Here is a 12454-nt window from a genome sequence, read left to right on the forward strand (position 1 = left end):
TTTCTCTTTCATAGGGACTCTGTGCTGAACAGATAACGACAGACAAACAGGGAGTGAGAAGAGGAGAGTTCTGGTTTAGTTTGAGATTCGCCTGACAGTCCACATGCTGTCCTCCAAATTGTCACAAAGTCATCACCCAAGTCCTTCTCATCTGACCCACCAATAGGAAGTGTACAACCATGATCAACTGGACAACTGACACGTCCAGACTACATCAAAATTATACTAATCGTTTAAGATGTTTGTGACCGCTGATGAGGATTTTGCTCTGAAGCCAAAAACATGTGGAATGTAGGCCTGCACGATAAATCGTTATAAAATCGTGATCTCGATTCACCCCTGCGCACGATTTAATATTTATATGACTTCAATTCTCATTTAATTTTACGGGCCGACTGCATCACAAATGCTACTACTTTTTTCTGTGAGTTTTAAAGCGCTCCCAAGCGCCGCAATGCTCTCCCTTCTCTCACAAAGTTCTGTGGCCGGTTGCACAAAGCACCTTAAGTTAAGTTTTTCTCTTAAAATCTGATTTAAGGGTCCCTTAAAATAAAAAACGGTTGCACAAACACCCTTATGTTTGGGGACATCTGACTATACCTTAACCATATTATTAACTGAATTAATGCTGATAAATGAAGTATATTAACTACTTTTGACAATTCAAAATAAAACCTCTCTGTTAATATGCTTACTCTGTCAAATAGGCCTAGCTTCTATCAGAAACATGCCGTTGTTATTGTGTAGTTTACGTAGGCTAACGTTAACAATTCATGTGGATGTCTTGTTAGCCTATGAGCTTCGGTTCGGTTCGCTAGGCCAAACGTTGGTGCACTGATGACAGTCAGGATCATCTCTAACTTGCCAACTAGTATTATTCAGTTCATGTATATAACATGCTTTACTTGCTACCTGAATAATTTCCGCGAAAAGGTAAGATGAATGATAAGATCATTAGCAGCTAAGCTTTACTGTGTTTGGTGGATTAACGGCATCGTGGCAAAGGCAGCTAGTACAGCTGTTGAACAATCTCCGTGGAAACTATAGAATTTCTGTGCCGGAAAATCCCTTTCAATGTAGTAAATCGCTTAACGTTTCTCTTAACTAAGGAAACATTTTAAGGTATTCTGTGCCTTCAGTAACACCCTTAAGTAAATCCCTTACCTAAGGAGAAATTAAGCCTTAAGGGTCATACTTAAGGGAAAAAAACTTAAGGTGCTTTGTGCAACCGGCCACAGGGCTTCACCCTCGGCCAGTGACAAAGCGCCTTTTAGTCACGTGTTTCACTAGTGGAGAGAGTATGGTAGTTCTAAACATAGACATAATATACATAGACGCCGCATCGACCGCTGCTCCCTACTAGCGCTGACGAGATTTGGAGCCGCCATCTTGGACCGGTCATCCACTCCACTCAGTGTAATCTGTTTGGCCGGTGCAATGAGCTGTCAGCACACTTAATTAATCATATCTCACTGAATACCGAACAGATTTTCACGCGGGTTTTTTTGCTGCAAAGGTCATACATGTAGCTATGATACAGGCCACATTGTTCGAAAATACAAAATACAACCAATAGTACGGTAATGTTAAATCTTACTTGTGAAAAGTAAATCCCCCGAGTATGGTCCGCCGATTTGAGCAGGAACATGCTGCACAGTGCTGTCATCTTGTGTTTTCTGCTGCAACGCAATGAGGAGTATGACCGGTCCAAGATGGCGGCTGCATTTCTTGTTTCCAGCAGCCAATGCGGCGTCTATGTATATTATGTCTATGGTTCTAAAGCAAAGATGGTTGATTACGAAGATACTTCCTGAGAGGCCATTTCCTGTCCCCGGAAATGTATGCAAATAGGGTAGCGTACCCTTAAGGTAGGGTACCCTTTTTAACATTGAGGTCTATGGCAGAATCCAAGAATTTCCCAGAATTTGTCAAAGCCTTATTTTTCTGAGCAATGGATGCACATTTCGGACACGGTATCATGATCTCCAAACCCTCCTCCCCATTTCAGGAGAATGTTGTGACAGTATGACCCTGCAGCCGGGAGAAAAGTCAACATTAATGAAGGTGTACACCAAGTTTGTTTTGTACTCCGGCTTCTGTCTGGCGTGGAACCGAGGTGTTCAAACGTCAGTCATATGTCAGTGACACGCCCCTGTGCAGACGGGGACTGAACCAGAGCCCGTCTCTGACTGAACTCCACTTTGCCCTCATAGACATGAACTAGGACGACCCATCTTGCAACGCATTAATTATCTTTGTCTAAAGCCTTGGAGGCTGCAGCATTGTCAAACTAGTGCGACAGGAAAGAAACAAAATTGATGTTGATTAAAACCCACGCAGTCTACTAGCAGTGATGGGGGTAACAAATTATAAAATTATGCACTACTGTAATTTAGTTACTTTATTGGGTAACGAAGTAAGGTAACGCATTATAATTCAAATTTCAGTAATTAGTTACAGTTAGGCTGAATAACTCATCCATTCCTAAGTTACTCTATCTCAAATATATTGACTTATTTTTTCCATAGCAGCACGCAGTTATTTAAAATATAGATTAGCCTAGATGCACTCTTACATTATAGAGAGAGCACGCATTCTCTCCCTGTACTGCTCTCCCTCAAACCGCTTCAGCCCGCACCACGTGTGCAAGGACTTTTCATGCAGACAACAACTGTCGCGCTGTAGCCTAGACAATTTTGTTCTTGTTGTTGTTGTTGTACTTATCACAACGTTGTCAATCGCAAATGCTAATTTATTCAAATGTCTCTCTACCGAACTACTACGTGGCTTAATTGGCAGAGGACGTAGAGAAAGCACCAGTTTGATAAATTAACCAGTAGTGGAAAAAATAACTTTTAAGAAACAAGCTGTGGCCTACAGTAGACTACTGCAAAAAACATTGGGTACTAATGACGAGAATCAGCCAACCACTCAAACCGAACTGAATGGCCAGTTGAATGTTAATTCTCTAAAAGGCAAGGAGTTCAAGAGTGTGCTAAGAAATCATTCTGTTTTTGATACTGTACTTAAATTGACAATTGACAAGCTCCATTTCTCTAGAGAGTGAAGCTGTAGCTGCAGTATGTTGATTGACATGTTTTAGTTATGTAAAGACATGTTCAAGGAGTTCAGATAGAGCCTGTATCAGGACCATATTTAGTTCAATGTGTTATACAGTATGTAGTACTTTTGGTAGCCTACTGTACTTAAGTGGCCAGTATTTTCTTTATTCATTGAACCCTCTATGTTTACAGGCTTGAGGTGATGATGCACAATGTGCTATAGGTGCCAAAATCTATGTTTGGTACTGCCAAATTGTTTTGTTTTGTCATGGTTCATGTGTGCAATAAATATTACACTTTGAGGGGGGGGGGGGGATTGTGGCAGAGAATAGTGATATCAATTTTAGGCAGGGTTGGGTCAGATTACTTTGAAATGTAATCCATTAATGACTACAAATTACATGGCAATTTTTGTAATCAGTAACGTAATCAGTTGGATTACCAAAAACATGTAACGTAATCTGATTACTTTAGGATTACTTTTAGATTACTTCAATAAATATGTCCCTTAAGTAAAAAACACCACCACTGAATTGATGAAAGAATTCTCATTCTATTTTTCTCTTTATTATTTCATTACATTTAAGAAATCTCTTTGCTCTGAGTAAAGCATTGCTGTGTGAATTAACTGATATTTTCCTCCAAAAATCTTAATGTAGCCCCTTGTTTTAGTGTTACCATTTACTTTGAGGTGGTGTTTTGGTGGTTGAAATTTTCACCCCATCCCAAAATTGATCACTTAGTCATCATGGATGTGATCATGGATCACTATTCTCCAAACATGCACAACTCAGTTTAACCTTTATAAGGGCACACCTGGACAATGAATTTAGCTTTCGCTGGATTTTTTTGACCCAGGGACATGGCCTGAGATTGAATGACACCATGTCCATTTCAATTGTGGGGGTGAGAAAATTATTCCTTTGGGATGTTTTTCAACCAGGGGGACCTGGTGACTTTCTCAAAGTAAACGGTAACACTAAAACAAGAGGCTACATTAAGATTAGGAAGAAAAGATCAGGCAGAGTGCCAACAGACCTGCCCCAATAGTAAATAATTGATCCCGTGAGGGAAATTTCCCCCAATCCGTGAATTAGTGAAGCACACAGAGCACACAGTTAGATGAAGCACACAATGAGCACACAGTGAGTTGAAGCATACACCAACCCGGAGCAGTGAGCTGTCTGCTACAGCGGCGCTCGGGGATCAGTGAGGGGTTAGGTGCCTTACTCAAGGGCACTTCAGCCGTGGATGTGGGCATGGGAGAGCAGTGCTCAACCACTTCCCCCGCCCACATTTTTTCTACTGGTCGGGGATCGCACTGGCAAGCCCGAAGTTTGTCAAATTAAAAGATAGCTAGGCTATCATAAAAAAGTTGCATTGTTTGCATGATAAAATGTAATCAGGTAATCCCTAACAATGTAACTGTAATCTGATTACACATTTTTTTTTTATTGTAATCTGGTCTGATTATAGTTTTTTTTTTGTAATCTGATTACGTAATCCAGATTACATGTAATCCGTTACTACCCAACCCTGATTTTAGGCTAAAAAAATCGTGATTCACATTTTCCCCTGAATCGTGCAGGCCTACTGGAATGCATGTGGCATGTTGGAAAACAAGGTACATTTACTCACTAGCAAGTACCATTCTGCCAGCTCGGGGGTTCCTGTGGCAAACTCAGTGTCAGTGTGCTAATATGGCCTTCACCACAGGGGAATTAGCTCAAATGGTAGACCACTCGCTTAGCATGCGAGAGGTAGCGGGATCGATGCCCGCATTCTCCAGCTATTGGTCTTTTAAATGTAATTCAGTGCAGAGTCCATTTCCTCACCTGGAAAAGTGAATGGAACACATAAGGTCATAGTTCTGTGCATGTCACAATTCCTGTGTGAGAACATTAAACAAAACTTCCTAATAGAGAATCATGACATTAGCTCCATCTGGAGCTGAATAAACACATAGTTCTAAATCAGCTGCAGGCCCTGGGCCTCTTCAAATAACTTAACCTAGGGAAGCACCGGAGCACACGATTATTTTTGAAGATTTTAATGGTGCAAATAAATAACGTTTTGATGCACAGTGACTTCCTCAGAGTCAAAGAATCTGAGGCACAACAACACTGTTCTGAATCTTATTGGAGATGTGGGAATATACGAGAGAAACCAACATTAATCAGAAGTGCTTTTGAAGTGAAGGTGTCTTTTTGCCCATTTAGGCCCAGCTGCCAAAATCAGATTGTTGTTTTTGGTCACCATTGATCTGTTGATCTGGATTCTGAACCAATGGAGATTGGGAGCCAGGCATTCTCATCCAGCATCAGTGCATGACCTCACAAATGAATGATCTTTTAGATGAATGAACAACAACAACAAAAAACACAGCCAAACTAAATCTTGTGGAAAGGTTTCCCTAAAAAAAAACTGTTATCACTATTCTATGCCTATAATGGTATATCCTTAACGTTCCTGTAGGTGGAATGATGCAGGTGTCCCAATACTTTTGTCCATATAGTGTATATTATATACTAACTTAATCTTGGTCTATGCAGACAAGCAGAGAAATGATCACTGGATGCCCAAGCAAGAACAAAAAAATGTCATCCACCACCATCGTAAGCATTCAACTTTGTATTCTTTGGCAAATACATGAAGAAATGGGTAATTGTGTCTTCTAACTGCCCAGCAGGTGGCAGCACAAATAGCTATGTTGCTTCTCCTGGGGCCTGTACTACGAAGGGAGCTTAACCTACCCAGATGTAACCCAGGGTTGCTTTAGGCCTTTTCACACAGAGATCCCGCTAAATTTGCAGGAAGAGTAGACGTCATAAAAAGTAATTTGGAAGGGAAATTGAAGAGAAGAGTTGCCCCTTGCGTTCGCCGTGATTCCCCTTTGAAAATCAGAGGATCACAGGCTACTGTGGCCTTGGTCAGTGGCACCGCCAGCCGTAATCCTGTACGCACTGTCAGTGGCGGTTCTAGGATTTTTCTGAGACAGGGGCCACATCATACACTGAGGGGCCAAGAACCGGTCAACATCCATGCACAGAAAATCCCTTGTTCAGTAAGTCAGTGGTGTATTCTACGTGATATGCAGGACTATGCAGTATACCCACTTAAAAAGCATCACCATCTCAGTATACCCACTTAAAATAGGCAAGGAAAGTTATTAACATTTGGGGTTACAAGGATACAAGGAAGTTTATTGTCACATGCATATAGTTACTGGAAGTAAGAAATGCAGTGAAATTATGTCTGGTGTCAGCCTATTTGTGCATTAATGGGGGGGGGGTAAAAAGTGCAGTAGAAGAGGGGTTTAGTAGATTAAGTGGCAAGGGCTGCATAAAAAAGGTGGGGGAGGATTGGGATTGGGTGGGGGGCACCAACAAGGAGCACCCAAGAGCAACAGGGGCAAGGAAAAACTCCCTTACCAAGGAAGAAACCTTGGGCAGATCCACGGCTCAAGGGGCTAACCCAACTGCCAGGGGTCTTGGTGTGTGTGTTGGGGGGATGACAGGGGAGATGGGATAGTGTGCTGTGTATGTGGGGAGAGGGCAGTGTGCAATATGTGTGTTGGAGAAGCTTCCTCATGAGACAATGTGCTGTGTATTGGGGGGGGGGGGGGGGCAGTGTGCTGTAAGTATGTTGGGGATGTGTGTTGGAGAAGCTTCCTGATGAAATAATGTGCTGTGTATGTAGGGGGGGGGGGGGGGGGGGGGGCAGGGACTTACTATTGCAAGCAGAGTACTGTATGTAATGTATGTGAGTGATGACAGTGAAGATGTGTGTGTGGGCGGGAGGGGAGTGGAGCAGTGACTGTGTGTGTGTGTGTGTGTAGTGTGTAGGTGGGTAGGTGGGGGCAGTGTGCTGTAAGTATGTAGAGGATGTGTGTTGGAGAAGATCCTGAAGACAATGTGCTGTGTATGTGGGGGGGGGGGCAGTGTGCAGCAAGTATGTAGAGGAGGCTTACTGTAGCAAGCAGTGTGCTGTATGTATGTGAAGTGATGACAGTGATGATGTAAGTGTGTGTGTTGGGGGGGGGGGGGGGGGGGGGGTCAGGGACTTACTATTGCAAGCAGAGTACTGTATGTAATGTATGTGAGTGATGACAGTGAAGATGTGTGTGTGGGCGGGAGTGGAGCAGTGACTGTGTGTGTGTGTGTGTAGTGTGTGTGTGTGTGGGTAGGTGGGGGCAGTGTGCTGTAAGTATGTAGAGGATGTGTGTTGGAGATCCTGAAGACAATGTGCTGTGTATGTGGGGGGGGGGGGGGGGGGGGCAGTGTGCAGCAAGTATGTAGAGGAGTGCTGTATGTATGTGAAGTGATGACAGTGATGATGTAAGTGTGTGTGTTGGGGATGGGGGTGGGGTGGCAGAAAGGCTAGGCAATCAAGGACATGGGTAGATGGAGGAGAAATCAAAAATAATAAATAAAAAGTGTGCAAAAGTTGGAGAAAGTCAGATATGTGTGTGTGTGTGTGTGTGTGGGGGGGGGGGGTCATGAGTGCTGAGGAGTGAATGAGTGCAAAGTCAGTATAGTGTGAGTTCAGAGTTGGGAAATGTTTGAGAGTGCTGAGGAGTGAATGTGTGCAAAGTCAGTATAGTGTGAGTTCAGAGTTCGGATGGCCTGGGGATAAAAACTTCTCCTGAGTCTCTCAGTTCTGGCTTTGTGACTACATAGGCGTCTTCTTGATTTCAGCGGTAGGAATAATCCATTGTTAGGATGAGAAGAGTCCTTCAGAATCTTTTGGGCTCTTAGGAGTACTCTTCTGGAATAGATATCTTGTAGAGCAGGGAGTTGAGTTCTTATAGTACGTTCAGCTGAGCGCACTACTCTCTGCAGAGTACTACAATCTCTAACTGTGGAGTTCCCATACCAGGTGATGATGCTACCAGTTACAGTAGAACACTCTCAACCGCTGAAGTGTAGAAGGCCTTCATGGTGGATGTAGAAACTTTGAATTTCCTTAGCTGACGAAGGAAGTAGAGTCGTTGTCTGGACTTCTTCAGAACATATTGAGTGTTAACAGTCCATGTTAAGTCTTCAGTAATGTGGACACCAAGGTATTTAAAACTTGTGACTCTCTCTACAGGTTGCCCGCTGATCATTAGTGGGGTGTAACTGTAGTTCTGCTGCTGCCTTCTGTAATCCACTACCATTTCCTTGGTTTTATTGATATTCAGTGTCAAGCTGTTAGATTGACACCACTGTGCCACCTCATCAACCTGATCCAAGTAGAACTGTTCATTGTTGTTACTAATCAGGCCCAAGATCACTGTGTCATCTGCAAACTTGATGATGGAGGTATGACTACTGTTGGCTTTGCAGTCATGTGTGTAGATGTTGTACAGCAGTGGACTCAAAACACAGCCTTGGGGAGCACCAGTGCTGATGGTTAATGAGTCAGATGTCAGACCCCCCACTCTAACCACTTGTGAACGGTTGGTGAGGAAGTCAAATATCCAGTGACACAGGGTGGTGTTCAGTCCTAAGGCCTTCATCTTTGTGACCAAGGTGAGAGGTACTATCGTGTTGAATGCTGAACTAAAGTCAATGAACAGCATCCTCACATAATTCCCATTCCCCTCCTCCAGGTGAGTTAAGGTGGTGTGCATGAGGTTTGAGATGGCATCCTCTGTAGACCTGTTGGCTCTGTAAGCAAATTGGAGGGGGTCGAAGGAGGCAGGGAGGGATGAGCAGATAATGTTTTTCACAAGCTTCTCAAAACACTTCATCACTGTAGACGTCACAGTATACCCACTACAGCTAACTAGACTACACCACAGCAGTAAGGTGCATATATTTCACCAGTCTCACCTTTTTCAAATACTTTTGCTAAAAAACTAAAAAGCCAATATAAATCTTTTCCCCATTTTTTATAATGTGCATTGAAAACACCATATATAAAACTAAAATATAATAGACACTTCAGCGGAAATGCATTGATATTTTAAACAGAAATCATACATCATATTTGTACAATCATATTCATTTTTGTTCAATTGGACAAGTTTTACTCTTTCCTCTTTTGTTTATAAGAGAAACCACCTTCACTGCCAGTTTGCATACATTTAAACAAACACACACACACACACACAGCATGTGAGCAACAACTACATCATATTTACACAATTTTTCTTTTCAACAATTATTTTTACAATGGTCTGATTTGGAATGGTCTTTGAATCACTATCTTGCTTCCAGTTAGAAAAGTCTGATTCTGATTTGAAGACAGACGATGGGGAATTTGGAAGCGAAAAAAATTATGGAAGGGGTAGCAAAACACTAAATATGGAATACTATAACCATTTGAAGTCTTTGTATTAGAAGTAATTTAGTGGCCTCTTCCTATTTCCATGCTGTATCTTGCGGAATACCTTTGGTTGCACAGAACCAGTTGCTCTATAATGGGAAATGTCTGGAGAGAAAGAAAATGAAACAAGTTTGAGTAACTTAATTGTTATTAACTTTCATAACCCACTGTCAACCTTTTTACTTTTTTAACGTCATGATTACATTATATTAGTGGTGTGTAAGTCTAGGTGCCTTTCACTTTAAGAAGGAGAGTAACTTGTGTCCTTGTCTGTAGTAGGCTATTTGGAAATGAGATGTGCATGAGGATATAAGTCAGGATGTTTGCTGTTTGATTAATTAAAATAAATATTGAAAAAACAAACAACTTGAAGAGAACCTGTCTTGGATCGCAGGAGTGTCATGCAATGTTCATTTCTGGTGAGCACTTGACAAGCAAACATGACGTGAGCTTACTGATGGCTAGAAGCAGGGGTGGCGCCAGCAGTTGAAAACATTTGGGGCTTAGCCCATAGAATCTAAACAGCACTGTCAACATGGCGTTTCTAAAATGAATGACAAAATATGCTCACTGTAGTGGCAACAGGAAATAGCATCGTACCATTAGGAGCAGCTATTCTTGGTGACTCTGGTGGTTCTGAAGACTGGGTTGAAGTCACCAGCTCCAATCTGAGCCTACGCCATCCCAGTCTGTAGGTGAAACACAAATGTGTGTCACAAAATCCATACTTGTTATTCAGCATGTCGTCTAGCAACTGTAAAACCAATTATTATTTTTTTAAAAATCATATAAAGTTTGAGTGAATAGGGTTGAACATTTAACCAATTTATCTCAATGAAACTCTACTGAGACAGAATTCATGTGAAGTCCATGAATCAAATAAACTCAGAATAGTGGTTAATAACTTTGCAATGATAGCTCACATTAACTCTACAAAAACGTAGTGTTAGCTTAGCTAACATTACCCCTCAATTAGGCCTGCATTCTCATAATGTTAGCAGCTGCTAAACCTTTTCCTCAAGCGAAAAATCAAACGCACTGGTGCATGTAATATTAATGTTGGACCCCAAACAAACAGGTTGTCCATTTCTCTGCAGTGTCATTTCATATAACGCCATTCAAAAATGTCATATATTAATGTTAACCTGACTCATTAATGTTACCTTACCATGCATAAAATCTATCAGCATGCCAACAATGAATTCAAACCTGAACTCAGGTAACCTAACGTTAAGTTAATGTTAACAGTTTACTGACTAAGTAACGTTAGCAGCTTGCTGCTGCTTCATAATTTAATTGACAAACCTAACAGCAACAAATAAACGTCCTTTTCACATATTAATGATAACTCACATAGCCTAGATTTGTGACTCACCAAGAAACTTCTGTGGAGGATGAAACGCTGCCATTGATCAGTTCTTCACGCTAGCTGATACTTTCGTTAGCCAAATGTATCAGCTCTTTACATTAGCCGAGAGTTCTCTGGTTAGCCAAATGTATTCTTTCTTTCGTGCACAGACCTAAGCAGTTTGTTGTGTGCTTTAGCTTTCAAGCTTCAAAAGGTGCATTACTGCCACCAGTTGTTTGGGAATGGAATTGCATCTCTGATCATCGTTCTCTACAAGTTTGACATTTATTGATGATTGACGGTACAGGGGCCAATGAAATTTCAGGTGGGGCCAGGGCCCCTGTGGCCCCGCCCCTGCGCACTGTGCGTACAATTTATTCATGAAATCATTCAATATTACAACAATAAAAAATAGCTTGTGTATTGTCTTAATTGAAACATGCTTCGCGCACAAATGATAGCCTAGGGCAAAGAGAATGGACCACTCAACATAAGGATACATTAGAAGATGATGATTGGTGTAAACTTTGTCACACGACGTGATAAGCAGTTTTGGCGCTTAAAAACGCAACGTTCCATTCTGTCATATATCATTTAAGCATAGGCCTAGTGCTCGTCATGAAAAGAAAACAGCAGCTTAATATTTTTCAGGTGTTTAACAGTAGGCCTAGGCGCACTGTAGCAGTTATGCCGAAGGCAGTGAGATTATTAGGCATTGCATCCTGTCACTCTGTTTGGAACATCGCAGTTCGGATTGATAAGATTCAGTTAATGCGAGTATGGATTTGTTAAACCGGGGTTGACAAAACCTGGTTATCTTAAGTGGTGTTAATCGGTACTACGACGCTGATTATGAAGTCGATTTGTTGAGCCGGGGTTAACCTAATTGGAGTTTGTGCGTGTTCACATAAAAGGGGCGGGTTGCAGCGCAAGTCAACACTTTCAATGATGGCGCGATCACCCTATTTCACGGATGAGGAATGTACAATCATCATGCGAAGTTACGAAGAATTTAAAGAGACTATACGACACAAATCAAATACGACGGCTGCAAACAAAGCCAGACAAGGCTGTTGGCAACGTATTGCAGATCGGTTAAATGCGTGGGTAAAGTTTATCAATATGACATTCAAGTTTTATGTTAAAATGGTGATTTATGTGTTGCGTCATTTGGTGTTATGTGTACAGTTAAAGGGGATCATGTGGAGATCCTCCAGCCACCACAGCCCAGCACATCCAGTGGTCCTCAGGCCCAGGTAATTGTAAGAAAGAATCAAATTGGATTTACTGTGAATTATGTAGGTGCAGCCTCACAAATGTAATGTATTTGTCAGGAGGAGGACGAGAGTGAGGACACTCTAACTGCCCATTCCGACACTCACATCCAGGTTGAAACATTTCATCACTGCTATACTGTACAGTCAATAATCAAGGAGGATGACCTATTTCACCTATGACTTTCCAGTCCACATGACTTTCCAGTTGTACGTCTGTGTGTAGTGAGTGAGTTGTATCACAGGCTATCAACCGTCTCTGCTTGTATTCTTTTGCAGGAAGAGTTGCTACAGCCTCCGTCCCCTCCTGAGGAAACCTCCTCTCTTTGGTTCTGCATGCTCAAATGTTTTATGCATAATACATTCTCTTTTTGGGGGTTCTGTAGGCTGGGACGGACAATGTGTGCAGCCTGTACAAGCGCATGCTTGAACTCGACTTTGAGAAGAAAGAACTGCAG

The sequence above is a fragment of the Alosa sapidissima genome, chromosome 6 (assembly GCF_018492685.1).
Source record: "Alosa sapidissima isolate fAloSap1 chromosome 6, fAloSap1.pri, whole genome shotgun sequence".
Lineage (NCBI taxonomy): Eukaryota > Metazoa > Chordata > Actinopteri > Clupeiformes > Clupeidae > Alosa > Alosa sapidissima.